The sequence below is a fragment of the Lynx canadensis genome, chromosome D2, assembly GCF_007474595.2.
Source record: "Lynx canadensis isolate LIC74 chromosome D2, mLynCan4.pri.v2, whole genome shotgun sequence".
NCBI classification, from domain to species: domain Eukaryota; kingdom Metazoa; phylum Chordata; class Mammalia; order Carnivora; family Felidae; genus Lynx; species Lynx canadensis.
In genome coordinates this window covers 73,816,422-73,829,153 of record NC_044313.2, presented here as the reverse complement: position 1 = coordinate 73,829,153, position 12,732 = coordinate 73,816,422, and the positions used below count along the sequence as shown (strand labels likewise).

The 12,732-nt window shown below is 39.3% G+C and overlaps 1 protein-coding gene across 3 annotated transcripts in view; it reads right to left on the bottom strand.

Annotated features, from left to right (window-relative positions):
- Positions 1-12,732, bottom strand: part of TBCE (tubulin folding cofactor E) — a 91,548-nt gene that overhangs the window by 70,069 nt on the left and 8,747 nt on the right. The window lies entirely within an intron of this gene.

Here is a 12,732-nt window from a genome sequence, read left to right as displayed (position 1 = left end):
CACATAACTTGTCTATTCTGTCATCTACTGAAGGGGATAGGAAGGAAAGGAGAATAGAAGAGAGGGGGACAGGGGCGCCTGGGTGGCTCAGTCAGTTAAGTGTCAGACTTTTGATTTCGGCTCAGGTCATGATCTCATAGTCGTGAGATCAGCCCCGTGTAGAGCTCCATGCTGCACACGGAGCCTGCTTGAGATTATCTTTCTCCCTCTCACTCTGCTCCGACTCCTCTCTAAAATAAAAAATAAATTAAATAAATAAAAAAAAAACAAAAAAGGAGGAGAAAAGTGATAGAGAACAGGACAAGAAAACAGGCAATATGGGCATTGTTATCTCTTGAGGATGGGAGAAAAAAACAAATCCATAGATATAGGAAGCAACACATACAATGAACAATAAATAAAAATTAAACTCTAGGGGCACCTGCCTGGCTCAGTTGGTGGAGCATGTAGCACTTGATCTCGGGGTCGTGAGTTCAAGCCCCACATTGGACACAGAGCTTACTAAAACAAAACAAACAAAAAACCATGAAACTCGGAGCGCCCGGGGGGCTCAGTCAGTTAAGAGCCCAACTTTGGCTCACGTCATGATCTCATGGTTTGTGGGTTCAAGTCCCACATCGGGCTCTGTGCTAAAAGTCAGTTCAGAGCCTAGAGCCTGCTTCAGATTCTGTGTCTCCCTCTCTCTCTGTCCCTCCCCCCTCACATTCTGTCTCTCACTCTCAAAAAATGAATAAACATTAAAAAAAATAAAAAAACAAACAAACCATTAAACTCGAATAAAAAGACAGAACCATGAAACTAAAGAGAAGGCCCTAAAGGGAGACAGAGTGAAAAGTATCTCCTATCCAGGAATGGTAACTAGATCCACCTCCTACTTCACAGGAAAGCAGAAGACTGAGGAACATGTGAAGAGACACTGTCAGCCAAAATCCAGACAGTGGGGAACCCTACCGTCAAACAAGTTAGTTTCTTCAACACAAGGAGGACACAAGAAGAAAAAGAAAGACATGGAGGGAGAACAAACAGATTTAAAAACACTGAAGACAACCAATTGCAAGACTGGACTTCGTTTGGACCCTAATTTTTTAAAAAAGTGTAAGTAACTTTAAAGTAAAAACTTGTGAGAATATTGAAAATTTGAACACTGACTAGATTTGATATTAAAGAAAAACTGTTTGGGGCACCTGGGTAGCTCAGTCGGTTAAGCGGCCGACTTCAGCTCAGGTCATGATCTCGCGGTCCGTGAGTTCGAGCCCTGCGTCGGGCTCTGTGCTGACAGCTCAGAGCCTGGAGCCTGCTTCGGATTCTGTGTCTCCCTCTCTCTCTGACCCTCCCCCGTTCATGCTCTGTCTCTGTCTCAAAAATAAATAAATGTTAAAAAAAATAAAGAAAAATAAAGAAAAACTGTTTAAGACTCAATGAAATCCTTATCAAAATACCAATCATAGTTTCCACAGAACTAGAACCATTCATGCTAAAATCTGTATGGAACCACAAAAGACCCCAAACAGCCAAACCAATCTTGAGAAAGAACAAAGCCGGAGGCATCACAATCCTGGATTTCAAGTTACAGACAAAGCTGTAGTAATCAAAACAGTATGGTACTGGCACAAAATTTAGACAAATAAATAGAACAAAATGGAGAGCCCAGAAATAAACCCGCACCAGTATGGTCAATTAATTGATGACAAAAGAGGCAAGACTACCCAATGGAAAAAGACAGTCTCTTCAATAAACAGTGCTGGGAAAAAAGGAGAGCTACATGCAAGAGAACAAACCTGGATCACTTTCTGACACCATACACAACAGTAAACTTAAAATAGATTAAAGACCTAAATATGAATCCTAAAACCACAAACTCCTAGGAGAAAACATAGGCAATAATTTCTTGGACATCAGCCTTAGCAACATTTTTCTAGATATGTCTCCTGACGTGCGGGAAACAAATGCAAAAATAAATGACTGGCACTACATCAAGATAAAGAGCTTTTGTACAATGAAGGAAACAATCAACAAAACAAAAAGGCAACCTACTGAATAGGAGCAGCTATTTGCAAATGATATATCGGATAAGGAATTAATATCCAAAATACATAAAGAATTTATACAATTCAACACCGAAACTACAAATAATCCAATTAAAATGAGCGGAGGACCTGAAGAAATATTTTTTCTAAAGAAGACATACACATGGCCAACAGACACATTGAAAGGATGCTCGACATCACTAATCACCCAGGAAATGCAAATCAAAATCACCATGAGATATAACCTCTATACCTGTTAGAATGGTTAGTGCCAAAAAGACCAGAAATAACAGGTGTTGGTGAGGATGTGGAGGGAAAAAAACAAAAAACAAAAACCAAAACCAAAACCCTTGTGCCCTGTTGGTGGGAATGTAAATTGGTGCAACCACTGTGGAAAACAGTATGGAGGGTCCTCAAAAAATTAAAAATAGAAATACCATATGATGCAGCAATTCCACTACTGGGTATTTACCTAAAGAAAATAAAAACACTGTATCAGTTTGAAAAGATGTATGGGTCTTGTGTTTATTGCAGTATTACTTCCAATAGCCAAGATGTAGAAGCAACTCAAGTGTCCACTGATAGACAAATGGATAAGGAAGAGTGGTGTGTGTGTGTGTGTGTGTGTGTGTGTGTGTGTGTCAGACGAATATTATGCAGCCATAAAAAAGGATGAGTTTGAGCCATTTGCAACAACACAGATGGACCTAGAGGGTCTTATGCTAAGTGAAATAATTCAGACTGAGAAAGACCAATATCATATGATTTCATTCATATGTGGAATCTAAAAGCAACAAAAAATGAATAAACAAAAAAAGGCAGAATCAACCTTAAATACAGAGCTGATATTTGCCAGAGGTGAATGAGGTGGGGGTGAATTGGCAAAACAGGAGATACAGGCTTCCAGTTATGGAATGAGTAAGTCACAGGAAGAAAAGTCACAGCATAGGGAATACGGTCAATGATACTGTAACAACGTTCTATGGTGACAGATGGTAGTTTCACTTGTGATGAGCAAAGCATAACATATAGAGAAACTGAATCACAATGTTGTATACCTGAAGCTAATGTACCACTGTGTATCAACTATACTCAAATAATTTCTAACATAAAAATTCAAATGTAAAAAAATTTAAATGCTTAAATTTAACTATAATTATCCTAAAAAATAGTTTTCACTAGTTTTAAATGCCTTTTCAATTTTCATTAACATGTAAATAGAATTTTTTACAAGCGAAATAGATACGTAATTTCTATTCTACTTCTTTTATTAACAGGTGAACATTTTTCTATACAGCCACAGAATTATCATATTAAGTTCTTTAATGTTGACCTGTAGATCCACAATTAATCATTTCTATCCCTCCCCACCTCCCAAAAAACAGCTAAAAACATGGTTTTGTTTTTAAATTATTCTTGTCCCCTGAAGTATTTCCCTGGGAAAAATTCTTGAGACAATTATTCAAAGTAAATAAACATGTTTAAGATTCGAGAAAGCCATGGCCAGACTGTCCATCCAAAAACAAAGTTAAATACTAACACTGACACTAAAAGAAAATCTACTTGTTTACTTGTTTCTATAAAGTCTTATGAATTCCCATGAAGAACTTTTTTTTTTTTAATTCTTTTTTTAACGTTTATTTATTTTTGAGACAGAGAGAGACAGAGCATGAACGAGGGAGGGGCAGAGAGAGAGGGAGACACAGAATCGGAAGCAGGCTCCAGGCTCTGAGCCATCAGCCCAGAGCCTGACGCGGGGCTCGAACTCACGGACCGCGAGATCGTGACCTGAGCTGAAGTCGGACGCTTAACCGACTGAGCCACCCAGGCGCCCCTCCATGAAGAACTTTCAAGTCAGGTCTTCTCTATTCTATACTTGTACAACTAATTTTTTTAAACTAATCTCTACACCCAACATGGGGCTAAAACTCACGACCCCAAAATCAGGAGTTGTGCGCACTACTGACGGAGGCAGGTGCCTCTTGTACAACTAATCATTGAAGCAGGACTTAACACATCATTATTCATGTAAATGCAGAACTTTACATTTATATATACTGAACATTGAACACTCCAACATTAATTATCTCTCCCAGCTCTGTCCTGTGCAATTTTTGTAAGATCGAAACGAAATGTGTATGTGTGTGTGTGTCTGTGTCTGTGTGTATTAGATATATGACTTTGACCAAAGACAGAACCCATACAAATTGTGTGTAAAACTTTTCAGTTATAAGCCCTCCTATTATCCAGTTCACATGCAAGAACATCATGAACTTTGTGAAATGCTCCCCTGAAATCAAAATAAACTGTCAGTCCCAGAATATACTGTCAATCAGAGGAATGGGGTAACTTAAACACCTCTGAGTTGTATGAATATTTTTGGAAGGAACAGTTGTTCCTTTGTGATTTGTTCTATTGACAATAATTAGTACGAGAAGGAAGATAATGATGATCAACAGAGAAAGTAAATACTGCACTGTTCTCTGCAAATTTCCCTGGCTTGTCAGGGAATTGCAATCCAAACAAACAAACAAAGGCAAATTTAGCAAGACTCGCTCAACTCTTCCTACTTCCTTAGGATTACTGCTTTTCTAAATGTTCACAAATATCTTTCCTAGAGGTTCTATTTCCCCTTGTTCATTACTCTTTAAAGATTACGGACAGGAATTTTTGCAATCGTATTTCCCAGTTCTTTCATGAATTACTACATGTAATTTCTCTTGGAATGCAGGCTAATTCAAAATGGCCAAACACTATACCACCTCCTTTTATCTTCAACATGCTTTTAAACAGGCTTTTTTTTTTTTTAAAGACAGGAATCATTTTCCATAGACACGACAAAAGATAAAAAATTGAGTCAATCTGTGATTTTTCTGTCATCTCTATGCGACATTAAATATATTTTCAAAAGATGAAGCAAAGGTGGCAAAATGTTAACAATCGCTAAATAAAGGCAACGGGTATCTGGGTGTTTCCTATGTTTCAAAATATTCAAGATTTAAACTAAAAGCCATATATTACTACACCCAAGGCATTTGTACTACTTTTTAGTCTAGATCAATCCTAGAGGCTTCTTTTCTTATCTTCCCATTTTTTCACAAATTGATTTCGAGGCTCAACCTTACCAGTATTTTTCTGAAGAGGTCCATTCAAGTGTCTCAAAGTCATTGTTATGCTGTTTCTTCTTCCATTTCAGGGATGCTCCTTATATTTTTCCAGATACATCTTTCTCACTTAATTTGTTTTCTTTAAAAAATTTTTAATGTTTATTTATTTTTGAAAGAGAGAGAGAGAGAGAGAGACAGAGCATGAGTGGGAGGGGGCAGAGAGAGAGAGGGAAACACAGAATCTGAAGCAGAGTCCTGGCCTCGAGCTGTCAGCACAGAGTCCAACACAGGGCTCGAACTTGGGAATGGCAAGATTGTGACCTAGGCCGAAGTTGGACGCTTAACCAACTAAGTCACCCAGGTGCCCCTTTTCTTTTATTTTTTAAAGTTTACCTAACCATTTTGAAGGGAGAGAGAGACAGAGAGAGACAGAGACAGAGACAGAGAGAGAGAGAGAGAGAGACGGAGGGAGGGAGGGGCAAGAGAGAAAGGGAGAGAATCCCAAGCAGGCTCCACACTGTCAGCGCAGAGCCCCAAGTGGGGCTCACACTCACAAACCATGAAATCATGAGCCGAGCGCAAGTTGGATGCTTACCCAACTAAGCCACCCAGATTCCCTTCTCACTTAATTTTTTAAATAGATGATACTCAAAAGAATAAAAGGGAATACACTAAAAGTTTCCCTTCCATTCCTGCTAGTCATTAGCTCTTTCCACTGGCAACAGTTTTATTAGTATCTTATAGTATCTTCCACACACATTTTGTGCTTATACAAGCTGATATGCTTTTTCCTTTCTTTACACAAATGATACCATGCTCTATATGGGGTTCTATTCCTTACATTTTCATTTAATAATATAACCTGGAAATTTACCCATAGCCATGTCAGAAGCTTTTACATTTTTTATGGCTACACAGTATTTGTATAGATATACCATAATTATATAACCAGTCTTCACAAACTGATGGACTTAGGTTACTTCCAAGTCTTTGCTATTATAAATAATACTGCAAAGATTAAACCTTCTCAATTATTTTTTATACCTGTGCAAAAATAACTGTAGTAAACAATCTCAAACTGGGTATTGCTGAATCAAAGGGGAAGAGCATTTTTAATGTTGAGAGCTAATAACAAATGTCCCTTTTTAGGAACTGCACCAATTCACAATCCTACCAGCACTGTATGCAAGTCCCAGTATCATCACAACGTTGCCCTTCGCAGAATAATCTTTGGTTACTTGTCAGTCTGATAAGTGAAATATACATTCTATTTACATTTCCTTTTATGAGGGAAGCTGAGCATCTATTCATTTTGATTCCCTTTTCTATGAATTACTTGTTCACATCCTTTACCCACTTTACTTATCTTTTTCTTAAGCTGTTTTTAAAAATATAAGCTGTTTTCTGGATGTTCTTCACAATGAGATGACTACATAATTCCTCAAATAAAATGCTTTGAAAAGAATTGCAAGGAAAGGGGTGCCTCGGTGGCTCAGTCGGTTAGGCGGCCGACTTCGGCTCAGGTCATGAGCTCACGGTTCATGAGTTCGAGACTCGCGTCAGGCTCTGTGCTGACAGCTCGGAGCCTGGAGCCTGCTTCAGAATCGGTGACTCCCCCTCTCTCTCCGTCCCCTCCCCAGCTCATGCTCTGTCTCTCAACTAATAAAGAAACATTAAAAAAAATTTTTTTTTAAAGAATTTCAAGGAAGGACACAAGCAGATAATTGTACAACCATGTTTCACGGCGCTATGATTCACAAATAGCCAAAAGATGGAACTAACCCAAATATCCGTTGATGGATGAATGGATCAGCACAATGTCGTATACACATATAGTCAAATATTATTCAGCCTTAAAAAGAAAGGAAATTCTGTCACATGCTATAACATGAAGGAACCCTGGGAACATCATGCTAAGTGAAATAAGCCAGTAACAAAAGGACAAATACTGTATGATTCCATTTAAATGAAATACCTAGAGTAGCCAAATTCATAGAGAAAGTGGAATTGTGGTTGCCAATGGCTGTGGAAAGGGGGAAATAGTGTTAATGGCTACAGTGTTACAGTTTTGCAAGATGAAAAGAGTTCTGGAGACATAGGAGTTAAGATTGCACAACAGTGTGAATGTACTCGACACTACTCAATTGCACACCTAAAATTGTTAAGAGGGTCTGGGGCACCTGGCTCACTCAGTCTGTGGAGCATGAGACTCGTGGTCTCAGGGTTGTGAGTTTGAGCCCCATGCTGGGTGTAGATTACTTAAAAAAAAAAAAAAAATCCTCAAGGGATGCCTGGGTAGTTGAGTCAGTTAAGTGTCTGACTCTTGATTTCAGCTCAGGTCATGATCTAGAAGTTCTTGAGTTTGAGCTCCGCGTCGGGCTCCTTGGTGGCAGTGTGGAGCCTGCTTGGTAGTTTCTCTCTCCCTCTCTCTGCCCCTCCCTGCACACTCTCTCTCTCAAAATAAATAAATAAACTTTAAAAAACTGTTTTAGGGGAGCCTGGGTGGCTCAGTCGGTTGAGCGTCCGACTTCGGCTCAGGTCATGATCTCGCGGTCCGTGAGTTCAAGCCCCGCGTCGGGCTCTGTGCTGACTGCTCAGAGCCTGGAGCCTGTTTCAGATTCTGTGTCTCCCTTTCTCTCTGCCCCTCCCCCGTTCATGCTCTGTCTCTGTCTCAAAAATAAATAAACATTAAAAAAAATTTAAAAAAAAACTTTTAAATATTTTTTAAAACTTGTCACGGCGCCTGGGTGGTTCAATCGGTTAAGCCTCTGACTTTGGCTCAGGTCATGATCTCATGGTACATGGGTTCGAGCCCTGCATCAGGCTCTGTGCTGACAGCTCAGAGCCTGGAGCCTGCTTTGGATTCTGTGTTTCCCTTTCTCTGCCCCTCCCCCGCTCATACTCTGTCTGTCTCTCTCTCTCTCAAAATAAAGACTAAAAAAAGGTGAACATAAGGGCAGGGAAGCAAAAATAATATAAAAACAGGGAGGGGGACAAAACATAAGAGACTCTTAAATATGGAGAACAGAGGGTTACTGGAGGGGTTGTGGGAGCGGGGGATGGGCTAAATGGGTAAGGGGCATTAAAGAATCCACCCCTGAGGGGCGCCTGGGTGGCTCGGTCGGTTAAGCATCCGACTTTGGCTCAGGTCATGATCTCACGGTCCGTGAGTTTGAGCCCTGCGTCGGGCTCTGTGCTGACCGCTCAGAGCCTGGAGCCTGTTTCAGATTCTGTGTCTCCCTCTCTCTCTGCCCCTCCCCTGTTCATGCTCTGTCTCTCTCTGTCTCAAAAGTAAATAAACGTTAAAAAAATTCAAATAAAAAGAAAGAAAAAAAAAAAGAATCCACCCCTGAAATCATTGTTACACTATATATGCTAACCAACTTGAATGTAAATTTAAAAAATAAACAAATAAAAAAGAATTTAAAAATTTTTTAAATAAATAAATAAAAATAAATTAAAAAATTTTTTAGTATTTTTAAAAAATTGTCAGGGCGCCTGATGGTTCAGTCTTAAGGTTAAGCATCTGACTCTTGATTTCAGCTGGGGTCATGATCTCACCATTCCCGATTTGGAGCCCTACATCAGGATCTGTGCTTACAGTGCAGGGCCTGCTTGGGAGTGTCCCCCCTGCCCCCACTCTGTCCCTCCCCTGCTATCCCTCTCTGTCAAAATAAACTTAAAAAAAAAAAAAAACAAACTATTAAGATGGTCAATGTTATCTGTATTTCAGCACAATTAAAAAAATAATATGAGGGGCACCTGGCTGGCTGAGCCCAATATTTCAAGTTTTAGAAAGCTCTGATTTGCTTCCACTTTAATTGGGACACTGAATCATTAAAATATGGTATTTCATGGGAATAGCCATATGCTTACCTCTTTGAAACTACACTACATATAATGCATCCTTCAACTGACCTCTTCATTAAGACAATTGTTTGGAGACTATAGATGCTGGCGAGGATGTGGAGAAACGGGAACCCTCTTGGTGGGAATGCAAACTGGTGCAGCTGCTCTGGAAAACAGTGTGGAGGTTCCTCAAAAAATTAAAAATAGACCTACCCTATGACCCAGCAATAGCACTGCTAGGAATTTACCCAAGGGATACAGGAGTACTGATGGGGCACTTGTACCCCAATGTTTATAGCAGCACTCTGAGCAATAGCCAAATTATGGAAAGAGCCTAAATGCCCATCAACTGATGAATGGATAAAGAAATTGTGGTTTATATACACAATGGAATACTACGTGGCAATGAGAAAAAATGAAATATGGCCTTTTGTAGCAACGTGGATGGAACTGGAGAGTGTGATGCTAAGTGAAATAAGCCATACAGAGAAAGACAGATACCATATGTTTTCACTCTAAGTGGATCCAGAGAAACTTAACAGAAGACCATGGGGGAGGGGAAGGGGAAAAAAAAGGTTAGAGAGGAAGGGAGCCAAACCATAAGAGACTCTTAAAAACTGAGAATAAACTGAGGATTGATGGGGGGGTGGGAGAGGGGAAAGTGGGTGATGGGCATTGAGGAGGGCACCTGTTGGGATGAGCACTGGGTGTTGCATGGAAACCAATTCGACAATAAATTTCATATTAAAAAAAAAAGACAATTGTTTGCAAGCGTGTGTATAGAAGCTAACGGAAATAGCTGTATGCTTAACTCATTAAAAATACATTGTTTTTAAAAAAATGAAAAAAAAAAGAATATGGTATTTCTTCTCCACTCTTCAAATTATACCTTCCTAATGCCCTAGGAAGCAGTTTGATTATATTCAACATTTTTTTCATTGAGAAGATTCAAAAATAGCTTCTTTTCCCACAATGTTTGAGGCTCTTTCACTTCACTTATTTCTTCCTCCTTGTTGATGAGAATTCAAAACAAAGGATCTTTCCTCTCATTTTGTTTCTGCCAAGGAACTTAACAATGGACCCTCCCCACTCCACACACAAATCAGGTCTTTTCCAGAGAAAAGAAGCCTCTAGCAGAATTTAAGACAGCTGAAATCTTTCATCATTTATCTGATTTTTGTGCCTCTTTTATAATCTGTATTAGGAGGATAACCTTATTCTCTTTACCAAATGATATACAGCATAATCTATAGATCTCTTCTACTCCTCAGTCCTAGCATTGTCCCTTGTGCTTTCTACCCTAATGTCACTACTCTTCGCGCCAAACAAGTATGTATATCTTCCTGATATATACTCTTCAGCTCTCAAATCTTACATTGGATTGTTTTTAACAAAGACATGTATTTCCATTCCAATAATGAGCCCATCCCAGCAAATTTTAGTGGTATTCACGGTATTGCAGGTATCCTCCTGGAACGGCAACTTGAGACCACACGTTCAGGTACTATGCTTTTGCTACAATTTCTCCCTAAAATCTTTTGGCTGTCTCCTCCATTACTTTGGTTATATATAACACTCTTTCTTCTCAACAGCATCCAATTTCCATAGTGTCAGGAGCAATTTTTCCCTCTTTATAGAATGTTAGTATCCATTCCTCTCAATCACACTTTCTTACTTCCTACTGGGAACTATTTTTCTCAATTCCTCTGAGAGGCAGACTACTTTAGAATGAGGCTGATCATTACCTGGGAAGACAAGAAAAGAAATGGCCTAGCATCTGAGTTATTATCTATGCTTATTAGGAATAAAAGATGAGAGGGAATATATCTTCAGTGGTTAAGTCATGACCACCAGAAACTCAGACTAAAGGTAGGTCAAGGTTAGTACCTGGCCTTGATGGTATTCAAGAAAACATACATGACTATCCCAAAAAGTGGGGACTGCACCATAATGGGACAATGCAGGTGGATATTCCTCAGAAACCCAAAGGCTGCATCTAGGAAGCTTGGCCAAAGAAATATAGTATAGGTCATGTAACTGGGATCAGGGGTAACTAACAAGAATAGAGTAAGACCTCACTCAACTCCAGGTAGTTGGGCCACTGGGCTGATTACCTGGACAGAGCCTAAGGGAGGTGTTTTTTACCCTAAATCCATAGACTCAAGGTATCTTCTAACTGAAATTCGGCATTTTCCAAAATTGTGCACATAGGCAAAAAAAAAAAAAATAGTTGATTAGCAGCACCTGTGATCCCACATCTATCACATTACAGCTAGTATAGATATCCCAAGATATATTTTACATGCATCACTATTTCAAAATTACAACATTTATTAGACCTGCCGCTAGATTCTGTCATTTAAAATATTAATGAACACACATTACATTACAATTTTTAAGTATTTTGATAACTTTATTTCACATAACTGGATTCTCGTCTAAAAGCCTATGTTTTTTTCCAAGCTTTATTATTTGTTTATTCCAATTTTACTAAATTCCAGTTAGTTAACATACAGCATAAAATTAGTTTCAAGTGTAGAATTTGGTGATTCAGCACTTCCATACAACAGCCAGTGTGCATCATAACAAGTGCCCTCCTTAATTTCCCTCACCTATTTTACCCATCCCCCACCCACCTCCCTTCGAGTAACCATCAGTCTGTTCCCTGTAACTAACAGTCTGTTTTGGGTCACCTGGGTGGTTCAGTCAGTTAAGGGTCCAACTTCGGTTCAGGTCATTATCTCACGGTTCGTGAGTTAGAGCCCCGTGTCAGGCTCTGGGCTGACAGCATGGAGCCTGGAGCCTGCTTCAGGAGTCTGTGTCTCCCTCTCTCTGCCCCTCCCCTGTGCACTCTCTGTCTGTCTCTCTCTCAAAAATAAACAAACATTTAAAAAATTTTTTTAAAGTCTATTTCTTGGTTTTCCTCTTTTCTTCTCCCTGTGTTTGTTTTGTTTCTTAAATTCCACACTAGCGAACTCATATGGTATGTCTTTCTTGGATTTATTTCGCTCAGTGTTATACCCTCTAGCCCTGTCCACAGGGTTGCAAATGGCAGGATTTCATTCTTTTTTGTGGCTGAATAATATTCCATTATATACATATACCACATCTTTTTTATCCATTCATCAGTTGATGAACATTTGGGATCTTTACATAATTTGGCTATTGTTGATAATGCTGCTGTAAACATCAGGGTGCATGCATCCCTTCAAATCAGTGTTTTTGTACATTTTTGTATCCTTTGGGTAAATACCTCTTGGTGCAATTGCGGATCATAGAGTAGTTCTATTTTTAACGTTTTAAGGAACCTCCACACTATTTTCTACAGTGGCTGCGCCAGTTTGTATTCCCACCAATAGTGAGAGTGTTCTCCTTTCTCTGCATCCTTGCCAACACCTGTTGTTTCCTATGTTGTTAATTTTAGCCGTTCTGCCAGATGTTAGGTGGTATCTCATTATAGTTTTGATTTGTATTTCCCCAATGATGGGTAATGCTGAGCCTTTTTTCATGTGTCTGTTAGCCATCTGTATGTCTTCTTCGGAAAAATGTCTATTCATATCTTCTGCCCATTTCTTAACTGGATTATTTGTTTTTTGGGTGTTGAGTTTTATAAGTTCTTTATATGAAATTCTGTGTATTTTCTGTATTTAAAAACATTTTGGGGCACCTGGGTGGCTCAGTCGGTTAAGTGTCCGACTCCTGCTTTCGGCTCTGGTCATGATCTCACGATTTGTGAGATCGAACCCCAC